At 49.6% G+C, this 24,389-nt stretch overlaps 1 pseudogene; it reads right to left on the bottom strand.

Annotated features, from left to right (window-relative positions):
• Nucleotides 1-249: 249 nt before the first annotated feature.
• Nucleotides 250-13,163, bottom strand: LOC147692085 (uncharacterized; annotated as a pseudogene).
• Nucleotides 13,164-24,389: the final 11,226 nt, after the last annotated feature.

A 24,389-nucleotide genomic window follows, 5' to 3' on the forward strand; every position in this document is an offset into this window, starting at 1 on the left:
CAGGAATGCGCTATTGTAACATCAGGAACTCAAGAAATTGAGGAAATGGAAATGATGATTCTATGAGAGGACAACATAAACACTGGTGAGGGACTATTGAATTTTAACTTGTGAACAAGTTCCAGGTGGACCGAATTGCATTGGTAGTGGACATCGGCTAAAAAAAACAGTAGCATGGCTAGTCCGTCATCACCGCCTGTCCTTGCTAGCTCCAGCCACCACGCCTCATGGACCCCCAACCATAACCGACTAGGCAAAATCTGTAAGCACAAAATACTCAAAATTTTAGCAGACATAAAATGATGGTGGCTAAAACTGTCACAGTACTTGTTAGACCAGTTCACCTTGACGCACAGTGCACTTAAGAACTGTTGTAAGCGCAACGTCCAAATGTGAGTTTTAAACACAACGCCGTCTCCTCCTCCTGCTTCAATACCCTCCGCATGCTCCGCAAGATCTACAAATGGATCCCGACAGATACAAGAAAGACAGTCACCCAGGCCCTCGTCAGCAGCAGATTCGACTCGACTACTGAAACGCCCTCTATGCGGGAGCCCCGACCAAGCTAATCAATCGACTACGGCGCATCCAAAACGCCTCGGCACGACTGATGCTCGATGTACCACGATATGGCCACATCACCCCACCTGAGAAACCTGCACAGGCTCCCTGTCAACAAGAGGATATCCTTCAAGCTCCTCATCCACTCACACAAGGTACTCCACAGGACCGGCCCAGCCTACCTCAACAATTGGCTCTCCTTCTACACTCCCAACCGCCAGCTACGCTCCGCCGACCTCTCACTCGCCACCGTCCCGTGCATCCGAAGAACAACCCCCGATGGGAGATCCTTCTCCCACCTCGCGGCCAAGACATGGAACACCCTCCCACTGAGCCTACGACAGACCCAAGACTTGCTGACCTTCAGGAGGATACTAAAGACCTGGCTGTTCGATCAGTATCAACCCCCACCTCCCCCCCTAGCGCCTTGAGACCCTTGCGGGTATGTAGTGAGCTTAACAAATGACTGATTGATTGATGGATTGAGTGATGATCTTGTAAACGCTGCTTTTATTTATTTCATTATGATGGTACTTTACAATCCTGTGTATGCCACGATTTTAATCATGCATAATAAAATGTACTTACTTACTTAGAATTGCGTTGGGTGTTACATTTTGTATGCATGGAAAAATAAACTGAGCAGATTAACTTTTTCCCATTAGTGCGTCTCGTCTTTGTCACCAATCAGTGACAACATTGGGAAATTTATAATCCAGCATGGTCCTGCCGGGAAGAACGCACTGCCATCAAGGAACAAGTGCGCTAGAATCTACCGAGCCAAGGCGCAGAAGTGGAGACATACTAAACAGGACGGAGGCTGCCATCACTTACCTTGTGCTGAGAACGCGAAAGGAACACTGCTGTAAACAGAACGGTGGCGAGAACATGAAACGTAACCGGAAGTTAAGCACTTCCACAAACAAAACCTTGTAGGTAAGCAGCGAGGCACAGCCTATTATTGTGATTTAACCACTGCAGGCATAGAATGTTTTGTCAGATTAATAAATGCATGGAGGAAAACCTGTTGAAGCATGTTGATAAATGGATCCCCTATAAATGTGAAAGTGGTCGAAGTCAGAAAGCAATGGCCCAATTGAAGACAAATATTCGAACATCATCCGATTATTCCAACTGTTTATTTTTGTCCAAAAGTCCATAAAAATACACAAAATCCTCCAGGAAGGCCGAATGTATTGGCAAGAGGCCCAATATTAGAACCGGTTTCTAATACATAGATCACTTCCTGGCACCATTAGTGAAAGATTTGAATTCATATCTCAAAGATACAACAGGCCTATTACAGCCATTGGATGGACCACCTTGGCATCAAACGTACAAACGTATTACAATGGATCTGGTTTCGCTTTATAAAAACATTGAACGTAAGATAGGTCTACACGCATGTGAATATTTTTTGGAACAAAGGCGCATCCATTTTTATCAGCATGAAAGCATGCTCAAGGAAATGAAGGAGTTGTTCTTGTATAATAATATATTCATTTGTAACAGTGAAATATTGAAGCAAACGAAAGGAGGGAGAGCTGAAGGATATAATATTGTGGCTTGCATAGACGACTGCATTAAGAACACTGGGGATGTTGCCTTTCTGTTCTGGGGATAGAGAGGTTTGGATTTATATATTAGGATTCCTGTGGTTGTTTGTATCACATGCTTATAAGACAACTGAAGGGGAAAGGATAGCCACACAGCTGGACAGTTGCACTCTAGGGCACCCAGGAGGAATTCCGATTGCAGAAGTCAGAGGAGGGCGGGATATGTATAAAATCCAGGAATGTCCGAGGCCTTAATAATTAGACCAGATGCAACAAAGGACAGGCCTACCTAAAACACAGGGGGGTTATTATAGCACTCTAAAAGGAGACTGTGAAAAGTAGGCCTGGTATATGCTGTCCACTAATTAAAGTGGATACCTTGCACCAGTCCAAACAACCCACATGGTGATTTAAGAGGTCAAAGATAACATTAGAAAGCTATCCCAGTGGTAGCTGTGGAGAGACCAGACCACCGCACAGAGATACTCTTGGTCATAATTACCCTCAAAGTATCTCCACACTCTTTTTAACATTGTCCAGTTACTTACGAATAAAAATGTATTTTCCTAATAAGTTAAACCAGGACAATTTAAAAAATGTTTTTGCACCTAACACTCACAAACCAGCTCCACTGTACTCCAGGTGTCGTAGCACACCCTGATGGCACTCGGTCATCAGGATGGACCCCAATGATGAAGCATGTCACCACTAGGTTGGCGAGTGAGGGTTTTTTTTTACAAAAGGATGAATTCTTTCCTTTTTCAAACACACATCCCATTAAGAATCCATGATTCTCTATGGTGATACTCCTTTTGTTAATTGAATACCCTACCCAGGGGAACAGAAGTAATCTCCATTCACACTTGGTGAATGCATCCCTTACTCTCCTTTTTGTTACTCCACAAGCTGTGGGGAACAGCCTTCAGGCTTAGTCTTGAAGGAATTTTAAGCAGCTTGTTTTACCAGAATGCAACATTAAAATATTGGTTAAATGAAAGGAGAATGTGGCGGGGTTACAGGAAGGGATCGGAGGCTTGTTCTGGGTATGTAAGGTTTTATTTTAGAGAAAGTCTTTTTATAGCGTGACGTGAGTCTTTCTCTTGAGAACCCAGCAGGATCTGTGTTAGCGTGTTCCCTCAGAAAGGGGGAGAAGTCTCTGTGGCCTTGTTCTTCCTTCTTCACTCCGTTCGTCCTGGTCCTTGGCTCCTCTCACCACAGGCCATGCAGGAAAAGGAAGATATAGAAGAGGCTGTCAGGACACGAGTCTTCTATCTGAATGCCCGAGTGGAACTGGGGGAGTGTAGAGGTCGCTGCTGCAGACGTGTTTTTACACAATGGGTCTATACAGGTGACATGAGGAAAAACTGAAGTGAGGAGAGGGTGGAGAGGGAATGCGGGAAGGACGGGAAGAGGAATGGATATTTACACTATAGACACAGGGCACAAGTCGGTCGCTTGCCGTACTACGGAGAGCAGTTTCCCTTTCTCCCAACCCAGCCTGCAAACCGCTGCCGTACCTGCTTAAGCCACACTCCTCCCTCGGTAATGTGGCACGGCGCTACGCGGGGACTTTGGCCTCCTGGCTCCGCGACTCCTTCTGCTAACTCTCTTCTCCTCTCCCTGCTCCAGTAATCGTCTCCTTGCTCCAACTCTCGACCTCCATACGTCTCCTGGGTGTCGTCACACGCCGCTCTATGGTCTTCTTGGATTTTAGCTAATCCCACGGTCCTGGTATCAGTCGGGGCGTGGCTTCGTCGTCCGTGTACACCCAGTTAAAGGAGCCTTCTACCGTATCATCCTCTTGCGATGAAAACAAAGGATGCCTGTCCGTACTGTATTCGTTCTGGGGTAATTGGAGAGAGGGAGGGAAGGCAGAATCAACAACCCCCCAGTCTCTTGAGGGGTAAACCTCCTCCACCCGCTTGGTCTCCCTTTTACAGAGAACCACACAGTAGTTATAAAAATATGTATTTATTAAACGAAAGGAACAGCTATGAGCTTTTCATTTTTGCCAAAATATGCTGATCTTCTAATGAGTTGGTGGGAGCAGCAAATCGCCTGGAAAGCTGGAGAATGATAAATTAACTAAGAAAATAATAATGTGGCTATGCTGCATAGATTATCTTATTTTGATATGGCATGGTACCAATGAAGAATTTGGTGAATATTTTCAGATACTCAACAACAATCAATCCAAACTTCAACTCACATATGACATCAGTACAACAAGTGTAACCTTTCTAGACACTCTTGGGTATAATTACAAGGAAAGTGATGGAGCGCAGCGATAGCCTTCTTGGCGTAACGCTGTGCTCCGCCACTTTGGAAATGCAGGGCTGCACCGTATTTACAACACGGTGCAGCACGGCGTTTCTTGCTGCACTGGCGTGAATTACAGCTGCCTAGCGCCAAGGCAGGCACCCTTTAACCATAGTGCAAGGATGCCTGCATTGTGGAAATGATTGTTTATGTGCAGTAGGGTGTCCCTTCCTGAACATAAACACTCTTTAATGGCGAGTTGTAACTTCTATGCGTGCTGCTTTGTGCAGCACTCATAGAAGTTGCAACTCGTCACTTTTTAAATGATTGTTTATGTGCAGGAAGGGGCACCTTCCTGCACATAAACAATCATGGATGGTGTTTTGCTGTTTCTGTGTGTACTGCACAATGCAGCACAAATAGAAACAGCAAAAACGAGGAGAAATAAAGCATTTCTTTATAATACAGCAACCACACATTCTCCCCGACATCAGGGGAGCCAAACCCCACCCTGCCCGTGACGATACTAAAAATAAAATGATAACTTCTATTATTATCATTTTCTTTTTAGGTCTCGCCTGTCGATGCGCATGCGCATCGAGCAAGCGAGACTATGGGGGCTTATCCACTCTTTATCCACTGCAAGGAATCGTGGCGATTCCTTGCAGTGCCCGTGACTTTTAAGCTCAATGTGCATGCGCATTGAGCTTAAAAGCGCGTGCACGTCCGTCTTGTTTTACCCGCTCCGCCCCCTCCCCTTCCCGCCGTGTCGCATTTCTCCTCCCCCCTCCCCTCTCTTCCCTCCGTCTTGTTTGTTTATTTTACCCGCTCCGCCCCCTCCCCTGCCCGCCGTGTCGCATTTTTTTTTAAATCCCCACTTCCCCCTGACGTCACAAACAATAACTTTGCAGACTTTTTGCAGGGCCATCCTCACCTGAAACGTTCCTTTCTCCAACTTTTTTGACAGTTACATGACGCATCGCTGTGAGCTATTCCTGCAGAAGCACCCACGCTTCATCCTCTCCCTCAGCCATTCCCCAATTATTCGTTATAAGGATCCTAGGAGCTAGCTCTCGCTCCAGTTAACAGTGTGGCATCAGCAGGAATACAACACCTCGTGTATATCCGCACTTGCCACATTAGAACATCTAAAAGAGATTACAAAAGACTTTCAGGTAGGCACAGCACTGGACTTGCTCCAATAAACATGTTTTACGGAGTGAAAAGCAAACCTGCAGATAGATTTTCTTGCATTACCCCCTGGCGGCTGATCGCGGTTAAGCACAGACTAGACCGATGTTTGTCGGAACATCAAATAACCAGTCCCTGCTGTTGCTGACAGTGTATTTTGGGTTATTAAATCCCGTGAACGTTGAGCACTGCGGGGAATACACTTCACATTATGCAGTACCAGTGTCACATTCCTCAGCGTTTCTTGCTACACAGCTCCTTCTGTTGCACCTACTTTCTGCCCTGGCCCCTCACCCTCTCCTTGAGGTGAGCTCGGCATCACCCTCGCTCATAGCCTCGAATCCATCACCCTGCTTCCAGTATGCACACCCCGAGCACGTCCTCGAAACACATTCCCATTCTGTCCATTCCTATGCATCATTCATTAATCACGCAGACACCTCTCAGATCTGTTTCAAAGCCAAACTGCAACTTTCTTGCACTCTCACTCCTCCTCACTCACCCTCAACCCCTCACTCACCCTCACTCACCCTCAACCCCTCACCCTCAACATCAACCCCTCACCCTCACTCACCCTTACCCTCACTCACCCTCACCCTCACTCACCCTCACCCTCACTCACCCTCACCCTCACTCACCCTCACCCTCACTCACCCTCACCCTCACTCACCCTCACTCACCCTCACCCTCACTCACCCTCACCCTCACTCACCCTCACTCTCACCCTCACTCACCCTCACTCTCACTCACCCTCAACCCCTCACCCTCACTCACCCTCAACCCCTCACTCACCCTCACTCACCCTCACCCACCCTCACCCTCACTCACCCTCACTCACCCTCAACCCCTCACCCTCACACAGTGCAATAGGTCTCGGAGCATTTGAGTTAGAGCTTTTACAAATGTTTATGGCTTTTTTTTTTTTAATTCTTTAGCATTGGCTACAGGAAACAAAAATGCTAAAGATTTACAAAAAAACCCATAAACAATTCTAAAAGCACTAACTCTAATGCTGCGAGACCTATTGCATTTCCAATGCTTGTTTCTTTTGCAATGCCCCGTGAGCAATGAGGCGACATTCCCCTGCTAAGGCGCCAGTGGTGAGTGGCTGTATCGGTGAGTAAGTGGGTGTGTCAGTGGCTGTATTTGTGGGTGAGTGGCGGTGTGACAGGTTCTTTGGGAGGGTCAGCAGGTGTGTAGTGACTGTATTGGTGAGTGCGGGTGTCTCAATGGTTGTATAAAATCCCCCCGATAGCGATCACCTAATACATGTGGGGAAGCAGAGTGTGGGATATAGTGTCAAGGAATGTGCTCTGGTCTGTGTTAGGGACATAAATATTGACTATTGAGATGTGCCTACCCACTAGACAGCCATCTAGGATGGTCCTCCTTCCTGTTTCTGCTTTTCACCTACAACTTGAAAGGGTACCCCCGGTTTTACCCAAATGAGCATCCCCTGACAAAGGCTGAATACGTGGTATATACTATGTGTCCCCTCCAGCATCAATGCAGAGCCACCCTTTCCTGGTTATTAAAGTGGATCTCTGTAGGAAAGTAGGCTCTGATTTTGATGGTTACCCCCACTTTTTGCTAAACGTGATACTGTTTTTGACTAGTCTGACTGGGATCCTACTAATCAGGACCCCAGTCTATCTGCTTTCTCCCCAACCTGTTATGTTATGTACTTTGGTACACTCCAGCAGAGAGTACGAGGGCGGGGAGCTGACCTGAGCTGCAGCCCAGCCGGCCTGCCCGTTAATGTCCTTCCTCCAGGTCCATCTTGCCACAGTCAGCAAGCGTCCCTCCAGTATAGGCTGGGGGCTATCCAGATGATTTCCTCATTGTTTCGGGAGTGGTAGCGGCATTCCAATTGTGCCCCAAGGTGCTCCCCTCACCCCCTGTGCTGCCCTCAGAGTGGATATAAGACCCCCTCTGGCCCCCTGGCAGTGCAGTGCCCAGAAATAGGGAGACTGGCAAGGGTATTTGACAGGTCAGCCCCACAGCCTGTCCAGCAAGACCCTATACCTAGAGGTGGCGTTGGTCTCAGTCAGAGCCTGCTAGATCAGGGTAGGCCAAGTGCCCAGTCATCTCTCTCGAGGCGGCTCACCTCAGCCCAGCATAGCAGCACAAGTGTAGATCAGGCTAAAGGGGATCCCCACTCAGGCTGCCAGGAAAGGCTTTGCAGCTCACGGGGCAGGTACTGTCATGGATCCCCTCTCTCACCGGCACTAGGCTGCTCGTCCATGCGGCCAGCCAATATTCTTCTCCCCACCTGAAGCCGTTGAGGTCACCCAGGAGAACCACACACACTGCGGTGTCTCCACCTCCACAGGCTAGGCTCGTCTCTGCTGGTGGCTGTGGGCGTCGTAAGAGCTCTCACCATGTGGTCCCAGCTCTTGTCTGGTCCTGCTTAGCAAAGGCTGCTATGGAGAGTTTTTTGGCTTCCATAGGTCGGGGCACAAGCGTGTTATTGCTTGTCACTCTCACATGGTATGGGGATGCTAATAATGACAGGATGGCGCTGGATGAGAATGCTCCACTAGGAGATCCACGGTTAGCATCTTACTCCATTGATGCCAGACCCTTCCCCAAGAGGGAATAGGAGACCACCAGGGCCTTTGTTTATCAGAAAGTCTCAATACATTGCAATTGCAGAGCAGCATAACTGAAATTCTTACCTTTGATGCTCTAATAAGCTGAGAGGGGAAGAGCTCAAAGTCCAGTGAAGCTATTTTAGTTTGTGCCTGTAACATGAGACAGCGGAGTATGGCCCAAGAAGGCAGCTCTAAGAGCCTGGGCAGTGATACAGTATTTTCTCTATAGAGTCTTTAATGTAACATTTTTGTTTCTTTGAGTTGATTCATTTTTTTCTATCGTTTGGAAACAAAATTTAAGAAAACTTGCTTTTAATGTAGATTTTCCTAGTACTTATGACGGAAAGTCTTAATTTTATTAAAGACACGGAGGCGAGTATTATGCCTTCTTTTCTTGCTTTATTCCAAATAGCAGCAAGATAAGTGAAGAACAACAATACCCAGAAGGCACAGCAGAAGAACTACTGGCCAATGGGATTGAACAGAACAAACAATGAACCAATGACAGTAAGGCTAGTATATATGAACAGATCTGACCACGAGTAGCCCTCTTTTCTTGTGCGAGAAAGTCAGTGAAAATGTATAAACAGAGGAACAATTGCAAACAAGATGCAAAAAGTCACAATCCAAGCAAATAAATCCTGAAGGAAACCCAGAACGGCAGGATAATGATGGAAGAAAGTCCAGCAGAAGGGAAACAATGATCCAGCTGAAGAAAGACAGTCCACAGCCGCAGACGCAGTCTTAGGAGGAGGCTGGTGGTAAAGCCGGAGTCCCTAAGGGTGGGAAAAAACAGAGATAGTTAGTAATGTAGAGGTGGGATAATATTCGCCTCCGTGTCTTTAATAAAATTCAGACTTTCCGTCATAAGTACTAGGAAAATCTACATTTTATGGCAAGAACAGAGGCTCCTATTATGCTTGTTCAAAGCATATCAACAACCAAAGAAGAAGCAGTAACAACAGGTTTGCAATAAAATGTTTTGAAAACAGAATCGTTAGACCAATCTGCTGATTTTAGAATATCCTCCAAATGAGAGCCTGCCCAAAAGGCTTTAGAGGCCAGAGCACCCCTAGCGGAGTGAGCACCAAAGGCGGAAATGTCAATGCCCGCGAGGGACATAATCCAACGCACCCAACGGGCGAGCGTGGCAGCGGAAACAGGATGATGGGGCTTGCGAAAAGAAATGAGCAATTGCGAATGAGAGGAGGTCCTGAGATCAGCAGTTTTTTGTTCATAACTTTTCAGGCATTGACCAGCGCAGAGCTGAGGTTAGAAAGGGAAATAAGGATAAAACACAGTTTGCAAATTGGTTTTGGTACGCTTGTGAACCTGAAACAAAACACAAGAAGGTGAAAATTGTCTGAAAGACAAATCCAAAGCCCTGACATCAGAAACACGCTTGATTGTTATTAAGCACAATAACATGGTAAGTTTGGCTAAAAGCATTTTGAGAGAGAGAGCATCATTAGCAGGCCATGAAGTAAATAATTTAAATACCAAATTAACATCCCATAAAACGGAATACTTAGCCAACGAGGTTTCGAGAATCGGACTCCTTGGAGAAGACGACACACCAAAGGATGTGTACCTACCGGCTTGTTGTCAATGGGACAGTGGTTCAGAGAAATAGCGGATCTGTAAAGATTGACAGTGCGGTAAGATTTACCCGCGCTAGCTTCAGAAGCGAGAAAGTTAACCACAGAACTTAGAGGGGCTGAAAAGGGATCGACAGACCGTTCCAGACACCAGCTTGACCATGAAGTCCAAGCTGACTTGTAGGCTCTGGAAGTGCCCGGGGCCCAAGCTTGACTGATAAAGAGTGAAGCTTCCTGTGAAACGATGACGTCAGAAGAGGAAGACCGGAAATTTTCCATGCTGAGAGAACCAGGGATTGGTCCAGGATCATGGCGTGGGGAAGGCCCTAAGGGTCTAGGAGGAGATCTTCGCTGAAAGGAAGAAGAATCGGAAAGTCCACTGCCATTTTCAGGAGTGAAGGAAACCAGATTTGAGCTTGCCAGAAAGGAGCCAACAGAACCAAAGAGGTCGACTGACGTCGGACTTGAGCAAGCACCCTGTTGATCATCAGGAACGGAGGGAAAGCATAATTGAGGTGAAGGGACCAGTCCTGGAGAAAGGCATCCGTCGCTAGAGCGAGAGGATCCGGTCGCCAACTGAAGAAAGCGGGAAGTTGAGAATTGAGACGGGAAGCAAAAAGGTCAATAGAGAAAGGGCCCCATTTTCGGGAAAGAGAAAGAAAAACAGAGGGAAGAAGCCTCCAGTCGCTTGAATCTCGAAGATAACGAGAGTGCCAATCCGCAATGGCGTTGAGATTGCCTGGCAGGTACTCCGCCCGCAGGGACAGTTTGTGTTCGAGACAGAATTCCCAAAGACTCTTTTCAAGTTCTGCGAGGGGTTTGGATTTTGTGCCACCAAGATAGTTTGTGTAGCGGAACGCAGAAACATTGTCCATCCGAAGAAGAATGGAACAACTTGCTTTGTTTTTGGCCAGACTGCGAATTGCAAAGGAGCCTGCCAGCATCTCTAAACAGTTGATGTGCAATGACGACTCCTCTGGAGACCATGTACCTCCAGTCGAGATTGAACCACATCGGGCGCCCCAACCCGACAGACTGGCATCTGATTCTAAGACAAGATCTGGGGCCATCGCGAAGATCGTTCTGCCGTTCCACGCATCTAAATGGTCGATCCACCATTGAAGTTTGAGGCATGACTCTAGGTCTAGCTGAATAAGATCGGAATGCGCGAGTCCTTTGCGGAGATGCCTAATCTTTAATTGTTGAAGGGCGCGATAATGAAGGGGACCGGGAAAGATGGCTTGAATAGACGCCGAAAGAAGTCCCACTATTCTTACAAGAGAACGAAGGGACACTTCGTAGAGCTGGAGAACCTGACGAATCTCGGAGCGAATGGCTGAAACCTTGGATTGAGGAAGGTAAAGAGAGGCGGTGGAAGAATCTACCCGAAAACCCAGAAACTCTATACTTTGAGAGGGGACCAGCATGGATTTTTCTGAGTTGATCAGAAAGCCAAGGTCGGGGAGAAGAGACTGAGTAACGCTGAGGTTTGCAAGAAGAGACTGTTTGTCGGTATGCATGAGTAAGATATCGTCTAGATAAATGATTAGACGAATGCCTAGAGACCTTAGATAGGACACGACAGGTTTCATCACCTTGGTGAAACACCAAGGAGCGGAAGAAAGACCGAAAGGAAGTGAGCAAAAACGGTAGGTGACACCTATCCACTGAAATTGAAGATATTTTGTGTGAGATTCGTGAATGGGAATCGAGAGATACGCATCTTGTAAATCCAGTCTGACCATCCAATCGGATGGACGCAGTGTCCCTGAGATGGATGATGGTCTCCATCTTGAAGTGGCGATAAACCACAAATTGGTTGAACCACTTGAGATTGATGACAGGACGAACCTTTTTGTTCTTTTTCCGAACCAAAAAGAGAGAGCTTAAGAAACCGAGGGATCGAAGGGAGCTATAAGGATAGCTTGTTTGAGAAGAAGATTTTGAACATCCTGTGAGACGAGCAGAGCTACGTCTGCGGAAAAAAACAGAGGCGGAGGAAAAGTAGCCTGGAAAGGAGGAGCGTAGAATTCTATGAGATAACCTTGGACAGAATTGAGGACTCAAGAGTCCGCTGTGAGAGTGCGCCACTTGTGAAGAAAAAGAGACAGACCTCCTCCGACTGGAGGAGAGGGGCTTACCTTGGGTATTGACGTGGCTGTTGTTGTTGCGGAAGCCTTTTTGTCCACGGCCACGGAAGCCACGACCTCGTTGGGGATAGAATTGTGGCTTGTACTCCTGATAGCCGGAATTGGATGCACCTCTGGAACCTTGGTTTTGATAACCACGGCCGGAAGAGCGGTTCCTGCCTCTGCCGGCCCTGCCAAAAACCCGAGGGGCGAAAACCTTCTTAACTGAAAATTGGGCTTTGTCCAAAGAAGCAAAGGTAGAAACATAGCGGCTGAGGTCCTTGACAAGGGAATCATCAAAAAGTAGACCATCCGCCTTGACACCAGGATCCTGGGAGGCCAGGCCAGATTCGCCAACTTTGGATCGAGTTTGATTAACAGGCCCTTGCAGCGTTCATGTATAATTGCAGCGTTGGCATTGCCCAAAAGACAAAAGGATCTTTGAATCCAAAGAGAGATATCTTCAGGGTTGAGGTCAGACCCCTCAAGGCGGGCAGTCTCCGTCATGTCCAGCACCCGGGCCAAAGGACCAACAGCATCCAATAATTTGTCCTGGCAAGTGGACCAGGCTCTGTCCACGCCCTTGCGAGGATCTTTGCCAAATTTCGAAAAGAAAGTAAGGAGAGGTTGGTCAATGGAAGAAGTGACAGTTATATGAGAAGGTAAGGAAGGTTTGGGACATTCAGACTTAAGTTTAGCTCTAACAGACTTGTCCAGTGAAAGACGCAACTTGGAGGAGATATAATCACCCACATGTGGGATGGGGAACCATTCTGTAGAATTGGGGTGTCGTATAGTAGTGGGGTCAAACATAGGATTGCCCTCGGAGTCAAGCACAGGTTGGGACGCAAACGTGTCAAGTCTAGCCTTCTTGGGAGGATCATTAATCTGAAACAAGTCTGCCAAATCATCAGTGTCACCCATATCATCATCATCATCATCCGTATCAGGGATGGAGTCAATGACCAGCTTTTTAGGAACCTCTACATTCTTACTCTTGGATTTACTTTTGCCCACAGACTTAAAACCCTCCGTGGTTCGAGGCCTGGGATGGACCGAGCCCTCAGTCGAATGCGAGGACAACTCGCGACTCAGCCGTGACACATTTTTTGAAATAGTAGTGGAAGGAACCAGTTTACGTTTTCTGCTTTCCCCCGCAGAATGGGCCAACGCTTTGGTCATAAGGCTCATGAGAGAGTTCTCCATGTGTTTGGAAACACGATTCATAGAAGCTTCCACAGCTGTCTCCACAGAGGAATTAATAAAATGACTAAGATCATGTTTAAAAGCTTCACTTTCCTCATTGTCTAGTTCAGGGGAGCTGGGAACCTCCATAATAGGGCTAAAAGGCAGTGAGGCAAGGGTTAAAACTGAAAGGGTGGTAAAAAGGGGTGTGAGCGTGTGGAAACAACACTCCCTTGGGGCCGGGGACCGTGAGGAGGAAGAAACGAGAGGTCCGAAGGACAGGAGCCTCGCAGAAGAGGTCCGGCAGGAACGCAGTAAGGCTACACTGCAAAAGGAAGTGAGCAGCGGTAGAAACCAACCACCAAAGCGCGCGAGGGGGAAAAGACAGGTCCGAAAACGGGACCAGCAATTACGGAATAAACGAGCGCGAGCAGCGCTCAAAGGCAGAGAATATAAACGAGTGCAAGCGGCGCTCAAAGCACAACAATAAATGAACAATAAATGAACAAGAATGCCATAAACACATGAAACGAGTGAGAAAGAAGAAATATATTGCTTATCTGACTGCGTAGCAGCAAGGAAAGAGGGCCACTCGTGGTCAGATCTGTTCATATATACTAGCCTTACTGTGATTGGTTCATTGTTTGTTCTGTTCAAAACCATTGGCCAGTAGTTCTTCTGCTGTGCCTTCTGGGTATTGTTGTTCTTTACTTATCTTGCTGCTATTTGGAATAAAGCAAGAAAAGAAGGCATAATAGGAGCCTCCGTTCTTGCCATAAAATTATTTTTCAAGATCAAATCAATATTATTATTGGGAATGTTCTCAAATGCCCAGAAACATCTGACATTTTGTTTTGCACCCCAGGTCATTTTGAGCCACACCAAGCTTGATAAACACATGAACTGAAAGTTAAAATGAGAAGCTCTTGAAAATGCTTTAATTCCAGATCCTCGTATCACAGAGGGAGTGACAGAGCTAGCTGGCCCTGGCCTCTCTATGATGATTTATGGGAGGGAAAACATGCATTTCAAAACGAGGAACGAAAGTTTAATTTTAGGTTTAAAGTATTTTATTGAAGCAGGGTAAGGAAGGAAACAACAAAGTACATGAAAAAGAAAACCACAGGTGCCCTCATAATCAGTGCGTACGGTACATTAGATACATCAAAGCAATTCTTTCGCCACAATGGGCACCATCATGCTTGGAAACACAGCTCGCGCACCTGTGGGTGGAGACAAAAAAAAAGGGGGGGGGGGAAGGGAAGGAAAGGGAAAAAAGGAAAAAGAAAAAAGGGTGGGGAAAACAATCCTGCCCCATTTCCTACCCAGCCAACAACCCCCCAACTCCCACACCCCGTCCCCACCCCCTGTACTGTGCCATCAACCACTCGCTCTCCCCTTGCAGCAACCTATCGTTTGCCCCCGCTACCAGATGCCGGCTTAGACCAATCAAACAGGCGGGTCCGGCGGCGGTGTCAGACGCAACAATCTGAGATACCTAGGGCAGGTGATTTCTTTGAATTCAGAGCACAACAGATTATGGAAAGGCGCCCACAGCTCCTCAAAAGCATCTACGTCCCCTGCCACCACTAAGGACAGCTTCTCCATGCCAAGGACATGCCACAATCTGTGCAGCCAGCCGACAACAGTGGGGAGCGTGGTGGAGCGCCAGTGTATGAGTATGTTTTGTACAGCTGACCCCAAAGCTATCGCTATCTGTCTACCCCTTTTAGATCTGAGAGGGTACATCAATCCATTCGGCAATCCCAATAGGACGTAGGCAGGGAATCGGGGCAGCTCTATCCCAAAACATTTGTCAACCTCATTGAGGACCTCCTCCCAATAAGAAGCCAAAAGGGGACAGTCCCACAAGATATGAGTAAGCGTGCCATTCTGACCACAGTTACGCCAGCACGTCCCCGGTATTGATCTATCCATCTCATGTAGTTTCTCAGGAGTGCGATACCAATAGGTTGAAATTTTGGTGAAGGTCTCCGTGAGCCCCGTGTGATAGGCAGAGTGGCGCGCCCGGTAGGAGATATGGTCCCATTCAGTATGACTCAGCACTCGACCAAGCTCCCGCTCCCAGCGCTCCCTACCCGGGTTGTGGATATGAAATGGGGGGGGCTGCAGCATCTTGTACAAATCGGAGATGAGCTTAGCGTCCGACGTGCAAGTGATTAGCCAGCGCTCGTACACCGTGATCTCCGGGTCTGCCGTCGCGCGCACTTGAGGTTGTAGCGCCCAGTGGCGCGCCTGCATATACCGCATGCGCTCCGTCTCGGGAGGCCATAATCCCGACGTAGGTCCTGGAAGGGGACGACACCCTCTGGGCCATATAGATGATACAAGGTGTAGCAGCGGGCCGCCCGCCAGTGATCGTAGGCGCCAGGCTCCATACCCGGGCCAAAGTCCGGATTGCCAATCAGCGGCGTGAAGGGAGAGGGAAAGGTAGTGAGTTCATGCCTAGTAGCCACTGAGTCCCACACCCGAAGCGGGACCTGCGTCACAAAAGAGGCGTAAAGGTTAGGGGGCCGATGGGCCAGTCTCAGGAAAGGCACCTCCTGTAGCGTTCTGCCTGCTACCGCCTGGTCCTGAAACAGCCAGTGTTTATCCGACTCCCACCGGCTCCACTCCACCAAATAGCGCAATTGGGCGGCCTGGAAATATTTCTGCAAGTCTGGTATCCCTAGTCCTCCAGACTCAGGCGCCAGCGTAGCTATGGTCCGTTTGATCCGAGGCCTACGGCCTTGCCACACAAAACGTGCGATGGCCGATTGAGTCTCCGCGAGCCATCCTTTGGGGGGCTGTAGCGGGAGCGCCCTAAACAGGTATAGCACCTGAGGTAGAAGGGTCATCTTCACTGCGGCCACCCTGCCCAGCAGCGATAACGTGCCCTTATCCCACCGGGCCAATTCCTCTCTGATTTTCGTACTCAAAGCCGTGTAATTGGCCGTGACCATCGCGGGGAGTGAGGGTGCCAAGAGGATCCCCAGATACGGAATCCGGTCCCCCGACCAGCTCAAAGGGAAAAGCCTCTGCAGGTCAGCTCTGGTGGCGCTAGTAAGCGAGATATCGAGGGCAGCAGACTTCCCGAGGTTCACTTTGAAGCCCGCCACCGCGGCAAAGAGGTCCAGTTCCGCGATACATGCAGGCAGGGACCTCCGTGGGTCATCGAGCGTCAAAATGACGTCATCTGCGTAGAGGCTAAGCGCATGGTGAAACTCCCCCATCCTGACCCCTGTGATATCGGGGTTCTGTCGGACCCTTTGAGCAAACGGCTCCATATAAAGAGCGAAGAGCAGAGGGGACAGTGGGCATCCCTGTCGCGTACCACGTTCTATTGGAAAGTGTCGGGAGCTGCCCCCATTCACCCGGACCACCGCGGACGGAAACCGGTAGCAGTTGAAAATCAGGTGCCGGAACCTCTCGCCGACCCCAAACTTGCCCAGGACCTTCTCTAGATAGGGCCAATGCACCCTGTCAAACGCCTTTTCCGCGTCTATGGAGAGGAGCATGCGTTCCCCGGGAATCCTGGAGGCCTTCTCAAGAATATGAGTCACCCTCTTCGTGTTGTCCACTGTCTGCCTGCCTGGCACGAAGCCGGCCTGATCCGAGTCGACCATGCCCGGGAGATGAAGTGCCAGATGTGCTGCCAGTATGCTAGTGAAAACCTTCAGGTCCGTGTTCAGTAGCGAGATAGGGCGGTAGGACCCGCAGGCAGTCCGGTCCTTGCCCGGTTTCGGGATCACGGAGACCGTGGCCTGGAGAAATTCGGGGGGGATGGCACCCGGCTCCGAAAACGTATTGAAGAGGCGTGTCAGCAGAGGCGCAAGTTCCTGACAGAAGGTCTTATAGAAAAGAGGGATGAAGCCATCCGGTCCCGGGGCTTTACCCGTCTTAAGCTGGGAGATCGCCGTAACCACCTCTTCGATCCGAATCTCCCGCTCCAGATACTGGGCCTGATCCGGCGTCAACGTCGGGAGCGACACCGATTCCAGATAGTCCGCCTCCGCCCGGGCGGAGGGGGCCTCGCCAGTGTAGAGATCAGCGTAGAAGTTACGGAAAACGTCCGCAATCTGCTCGTCCTCCGTGACTGACCCTCCGGTAGGAGTAACCAGCTCTTTCACCCGGTGCTGCTGATGTTGCACCCTGAGCTTGTGCGCCAAGAGCCGGCCGCACCTGTCTCCACCGGTGTAATACTTGTGCTTCAAGCGAAGCACCGCGTATTCCGCCCGGTCAGTGTCATGAGCAGACAAGAGTTTCCTGGCGGCCTTCAGTTGCCTCCAGACTCTGGGGTCGCCCGTTCTGTGATGTACCTGTTCCAGCTCCCACACCTGCCGAGTAAGCTCGTCCCTCTTGAGCTGGCGATCCTTGTTCTCCGCAGAGGAGATAGCGATAAATTCGCCCCGGAGCACAGCCTTCAGGGCAGCTCATTGCGTCGCGCGGGAGGTGTCGTCGTTGTCGCTTACCCGCTGGAAGTCCGTTATGGCCGCGCGGATCTGTTGCACCGTCGAACGCCTGTGCAGCAGCGTGTCCCGGAGACGCCAGACCCCTCTCGGGCGAGCCACCGGGGGTTGACTGAAGGTACCCTCCACCGGCGCATGGTCAGAGAGAGAGAGGACCCCCATGTCGGCATTCGAGGCTAGTGCGAACATCGGGCCCGTCACTAGGAGATGATCCAGTCTCGCGTAGGACTTGTGTGCATGAGAGAAATAGGAATACGCGTGGGTCGCGGGGTGGAGGCGGCGCCACATGTCGTGCATATCGAGCTCCTCCAGTCGGGTACGAACCGAGCCCGAAAGCTCTCCCAACTGGTGGCGCCGTTGCACAGATCTGTCCAGAGTCGCATCAAAGACCAAATTCAAATCTCCCCCTAGCACTATGTGCCTGTCAGAGGTGGATGCCACGTCTTCCAACACCCTGTGCAAAAATTGGTCTTGGTGGTCATTGGGGCTGTATATAGAGCCTACAGTCATCACCAAGCCCCCCACCTTGATCCTATATGCCAGAAGCCTCCCCTTCTGTTCCGCTACCTTCTGCAAAACCTCCCCTCTGAACCCCCTAGAGAACAAGAGCGCCACTCCTGCCGTTTTAGAAGCACTGGAGGAAAAGAGCTGCGTGGGGAACTTGGGGGTACGCATTCTGGGACAATCCTTGGCCAGCAGATGGGTCTCCTGCAGTAGGCAGATGTCGGCCTGAGAGTTCTCCAACAGAGACAGGACGGCCCGCCTCTTAACCGGGTTATTCAGCCCCTTCACATTCAGAGTAACAACCTTAAGAGCCATCAAGGAGGGGAACCCCAGAAACGCACATGAAGGCGGGCAAGGCCCAGCGGGCGAAACACAGAGGCCACAACAAAAAACCTCAGCACACAGCGAAAGCAAACATCCCTACGGCACAGTACAGTCCCCGAACCCCAAAACCCCCCAACTAAGTGGACCCCCACCTTCCCCCGGAACTTCGCACGCCCAGCTCCACACTGCCCCCAACTCCCATCCCCCCAACAAACCCCCCAACTCGAAACATTCCCCTGCAACTCCCCTTCCCACCCCCGTTTCTCAAGCCATTCAAAAAAGTCATTGTCCCAGTCCGGTCCTTATCGGACAAGGCCGTGGAAAGTCGATTGAGTGGACGTTCAGCCACCACCACCAGCACCCCCGTCCCCCCCTACCCCCAGAACCCTCGCACCTGCAGTGATGAAAAGCTAATGTAGACTCCCCCCGGAGTAAGTTCAGGCCGTCAAGGCCACATCACTGTTCGCTGTTGCTCTGGAGGCCTCCTGGATAGCGCTCGACATGTCCGCCCGAATCGTGGGCAAGTCAGGCCGCTCCGGTGGTGGGGAGCGCCTCTCCCCGATCTGCTGCCAACCGTCTCGAGTGCTTCGCCTGCGGCGCGGCGCCGGGGTGTCTGCATCCGAAGCCGTGATTCCCAATACTGCGCAGACATCCTGGAGGGACCGGAGCTGGTGCAATGTCCCGTTCCACCGGAAGATCAAGCGGAAGGGGTGCCCCCAAGAATACTGCGTTTCATGCTCCCGAAGGAAGTCCGTGGCAATTTTAAAAGATTTCCTCTTCTGCAGCGTGACCGTGGATAAGTCTTGATAGAGAGCCACCGGGTGATCTCTGAAGCGGAAAGGCTGGTGCCTCCGTGCCTCGCGGAGAATCCGCTCCTTCAGGGGGAAGTCTGGCAGAAAGGCCAAAATGTCCGGGGGGGCGCCCGCCGCCAAGGCTCTGCGAGGGCGGCCCACCCTGTGCGCCCTGTCGATACGGACTTGAAAGTCCTCTGACTCCCCCAAGATTGCGCGGAAGAGGGCCTCCAGGTAGGCGGTCACGTCGTCACCCTCCTCGTTGGACGGGACGCCCCGGACCCTGATGCGCAGGGCACCACGTCCCAACATGTCCGGCAAAGTACGGTCGCCTCTCCTCTGACCCCTGGCATTCGACATCTTGGCGGGGCGGGAGTCCCCGATGGCCGCAGCTTGGTGAAGAGGCGCCTAAGGTCAGGGCAGCCGAGCAGCGGAAGCCGGCCGGGCACTCAGTCGTCGGTCAGGAAGCACTGCTGCGCAGAGGCCCCGATCAAGGCCGGGCGGCCGGTCCGAGGTCTCCAAAATGGCCGCCCATTACAGTCAGTGGGGCCAACGCCCAGTGAACGAGGCCTACCTCCGTCACGGATCCAAATGCGACACACACAGTCGAAGGGCAGGCCCGTAGGGCGAGAGGCAACTAGGGCCGGCTCGCCTAGATGTGCAAATACTCCGGAGGCGCGACTCTACTCCGCCATGGCCAGGGGTGGGCCGGAGCAGTCACGTGGAGCAGGCGTTCTCGAGCCCCGGTCTTGCGTAGTAGTTGTAGGCCGGCTACGCCTCCGTCGCCTTTCTCCGCTCGGCTCCGCTCCGCCGGCGAAGGCCGCCTCGGCACCCACTCGGTCGCTGCAGCGCAGGTACTCCGGTAGGCCACTCGCAGTCGCTGGATCACGCCGCCGAGACCCCAAGCCTGAAGGTCTCGCGGCTCTCGGGCTTCCCACAAGCCGATCAGCGGGCGCCGGCTCAGTCGGTATCCGGGCGGAATCACCACTGTGGCGGGACACCTGGGGCTTGCCGACTGCTCTACACCACCACGGGGGTCACCAGGTGTGGTTACCACTCGATCCGGGGGGATCAGCGGATGTAAGCGGTGCAGGGTTTCCAGGGGCTCGGGAGCTCTCGGCAAGTGCGTCCTGTCAGCCCGCCATCTTGGCCACGCCCCCAAGGTTTAATTTTAAAGTGCTTTATTTCCCTAAAAGGAGAAGATAATAAGCAAAAGCTTATATGGGTCTCTCCAGAGAGAAATGCATTATTTTTTCATTTCTGTGTTGCAGCATAGCATGCATGTGCCTGTAAATCAGAGGTCTTCGATCATTTTTGTTCTGCATCTCTTAAAGCAAAATGTTTTGAAGGTGGACCCCACCACTCCAAAATGTTGTGGCAGCATTTGTGAGAGTGGAAGGGACAGGCCTGAGTGCAAGGGTTTGGGTATATGAGATAATTTGAGTACTTTTTCTGTAGCTCATAATCCCCACTAAATGTGAGACTTGTAAAAGAAAAAAATACATCAAACAAAAACAGAAACTGAAAATACCACTCCCCGTATTTTGGATGTTTTGAGCCCCTCACACTCCTGAGACCCAATGCACCTGCCCCTGTTTCACTAATGATAGTTGCAACACTGAGTGGGAGGCTATCCGCTCCACCTAATTCAACTCTCCTGTGCCATGCCTGGCCATCACTCCTGTCTTGAAACAGACTCTCTATACCTTCCAGAAAGAAAAGGAGGGCGGGGGTCCTAATGGCCCCCCAACGCACTGCCCGCCATAAGGGCGGGGGTACCGTGGGGGCCATTAGGATGCGCCAGCCACACTAGTGGGTGTATCCCGCATATTTAACATTGCGGCTGGCGGTGCTTTCAGCACCGTCCCGCAATGCTTAAAATGCGTCATGCCTTTCAATGCACAACGTGACAGGCACCGCACGGTGCCTGCCACATTGTACATTGGTACCCCCCATGTGCACCCCCCACCCCTAAGAATCCCAGGGGGTGCCTCAACAGGCCCCAGCAAGAGATTCCTGCATGCCTTTGCTGCCACGGAAAGGCATGTGTCCGCCCCATCATAATATGGATGGCGGTGTCTAGCAGACACCATCACCATATTACACTCTTTTCCGCCCGGTCGACTTGTCGACCAGGCGGAAAAGCGGAGGACGGTCTTTCCGTCCGCTGTGGTCCCCCCGCCATAGTAATATGGCGGGGGGAAATGGCTGGCGGGCTGGGATGGATGTCGGGTGGATCGCCACCGCCATGCGGGCGGTGGCGATCCGCCCGACATCCTAATGACCCCCTAAGTTCTATTGGGTAAAAAGTAAGATTTCAGACAAATTTAGTCCATAACTCCTAGTTTTATTCTTTAGGTACTTTCAAAATCCTCCTTTGCACTTATCAGGCATACAGATGCAACCAAGGCTTTTGCCCCTAAAGCAGGGTTTCTTCAGGGCAGCAAATACATGTAAAAACAAATGTTCCAGGCCCCCAAAGCTACATGAATGGCTTCGGGGCAGGTATAAGTCCTTTTCTTTTTTTAATGCTTTATTTATATTTCCACAGAAAAAAACATACAGTACATCGTCAGTTCATATACACACATAACGAATACAATATGTGGCAACACACCATACTGGGCTGTAAAAAAGAATACACTTCAAGCACCATCCCCCTTTAACCCCACTTTTCAACAATTTTCTTCCCCTCCCTCTTGGGGGTTTTCCACCATTAGATCTGTCAGTGAGCACACAGATGTTTGCGCTAATAGGTAGGATTTATATGGCTGCCATATGTCTCATGGCCTTGCCCTTGGGGGTTGTAATTGAGAATACAAATTACTATTGGTATTCCAGTAGGTCATGCTAAATACCCAATCCTTTAATGCTGGTGAATACTTCCTCCCCCAGTGTAACGCCACTTCTCTCTTTGCCAACATCAATGCAAATGCGCAAAAGCGCCTGGAGGATTTGGGGAGGGTCTTAACATAGCCCAGTAGCACCAACAAGGGGGCAGGTGGAATGGGAGGTATTATTCCTTTTCAATGTATATTGAATTAATAAACAACTGTTGTGCTTATCTCTAAATTAGTCGAACAGCGTCACCAAGTGCCGAGCACCAGGAACTACGGGTTCAAATTAAGCACTGCAGTGGATGCTTCCCGCAGTGTATGCATAGTATGGCAAGGTGCTAGCAGGCCACAATGTGCGTGTGCGCGATCTGCCCATGGTGCACTTGTTTTGCACATTTACAGTATGGCTCACGGTGTTCACTCTCACAGAGGTGCCCAGGATAGCACCTGTTGCGAGTGACACCACCAGCCCCTGTGGTAAACAAAGACAACCATTTCCCTCCCAACTCCCCCATGTTGCACAGAGCAAAAATTTTAGGGCACCCTCTGCGCCCCATTTTTGTACTGTGTTGTGCTGTGCGCTTTGTTCTGGTGTTACAGTGCACACATTGTTCAGAGGGTCTTACAGTTTCTGTCCCCTGCCTTAGAGTGCACCCTCTACCCACGCTACTCTACAACATAGCTTTAAGACATTGGCAAAGACAAAAGCTCTGGCTAAACACTTAAAAGTTCCCAAAAGAAAGACCAATTGACTATGCCGATGCTTGTTTAAATAATGACTTGCATATTCACAGTTCTTTCTGTTACGAACTAGGGGATTCTTGGCATTATAAATACACAAGTCATTCTTTTGTACTGCGCTAACCAGATTATATTTTGTGACTCTCTGGTCTCACAGTCGTATGCAGTGATCGCATTAATAAATTGAGGTTTCAGAAGGTAAAGAAGATCATTCCCAGTGATTAGTTTAATTTGCAATTCTTTTTTATTTATGGTATGTGCAGTAGCTAAAAAGGGTTGTGGTGTATGTCACCTCACTCTAAATCGTTCCACAGCACAGGTGCTCCACTCCCGGGGTTAACTGTTCCAAAGGAAAACCCAAAACTCAAATGAACATTAAAAAGATATGGGAGAAGCACTTAGAAAAGGTTTGATTGCTGTGGTATCATTTACTGAGTGAAATCGAAATATCTCATAGAAAAGTCCAAAATGATTAGTCGAAACTCCAAAAGAGCAAGTGCCTGTGCGTAGTCAAAGTTGTGTTCTTTATTCTCATCTTGAAATACAGATTAAAAACACAGACACAGCCAACATGTTTCGTCCTAATGAATGTGGGACTTCTTCAGGTGGCATCATTGTAATCATAAAGTGTTCCCATAATTCATTGCTTTGTATTGTCCATCTTGGTAACTTCACAATTGTCCTTGTAAACTCATATAGAATGTATGCTCTTAGTATGTGTCAAATGGGATTTGGGACAAAACACGTTGGCTGTGTATGTGTTTTACATCTGTATTTCAAACAGATATTTTGATTTTGCTCCTAAAAATTTGATTACTGAGATAACGTTTACTGAGTGCTTCTCCCACATCTTCCTTTTTAATGGTACGTGCATTATTTGATATTCAGTTGACTAAAAGTAAAAAAACAAGAAAATACTGAGCCTTGCATTCATAAAGACATGCCAGTCATCTTGAGGTCAGGTGACCAACTCACTCCATGTCGAGAGCGGTGTAGCGCCAAATTTGGCAATGCTGCACTTCGACAGTTTCAAATACGATGCACCCCTGCATTTTCCCTTGTGCTGAAAAAGCTGGCTAGTGCCTGCGCAGGCACCCTTTTGCCAAGTTGCAAGGGTGCCAGCGCTCCAGGGGTGATTGTTTATATGCAGGAAAGGACACCTTCGTGCACATACGCAGTCTTGAAAGGTGATTTGCTGTTTCGATGTGTGCTGCAAAATGCAGTACACATAGAAAGAGCAAAATACGAGGGAAAATTAATAATTTCTCCTCGTATCACCATCCTAAGACCAGGTTTTACCTGGCCTTTGTTTTTGGCACTGCTTCATCCTTGTAAATGTGAGGCTGTGTCAAAAAGCAATGGGTGTTGCGCTGGAATGCCCACTGCAACACCCATTGCCCATGTCTTTGCCGCAGTGGACTGCTGTGGAAAGGGACATATATACAAGGTGGCGTTAAGCTATCCTAAGTGGCTTAACGCCACCTTGTAAATATGGGGTATGGATCAACGCCACTGAAGCATCAGAAAAAGTGATGTTCCAGTGGTGTTAGGGGCTTGTAAATATGCACCAGTGTTTTCAGTGCTGTATTTTTCATTTACAAATCATCATCAGTTGCATCAAGTGTGTTACTCTAAATACTTAAATTGAAA

The sequence above is a fragment of the Lissotriton vulgaris genome, chromosome 9 (genome assembly GCF_964263255.1).
Source record: "Lissotriton vulgaris chromosome 9, aLisVul1.2, whole genome shotgun sequence".
In the NCBI taxonomy this organism is placed as follows: Eukaryota; Metazoa; Chordata; class Amphibia; order Caudata; family Salamandridae; genus Lissotriton; species Lissotriton vulgaris.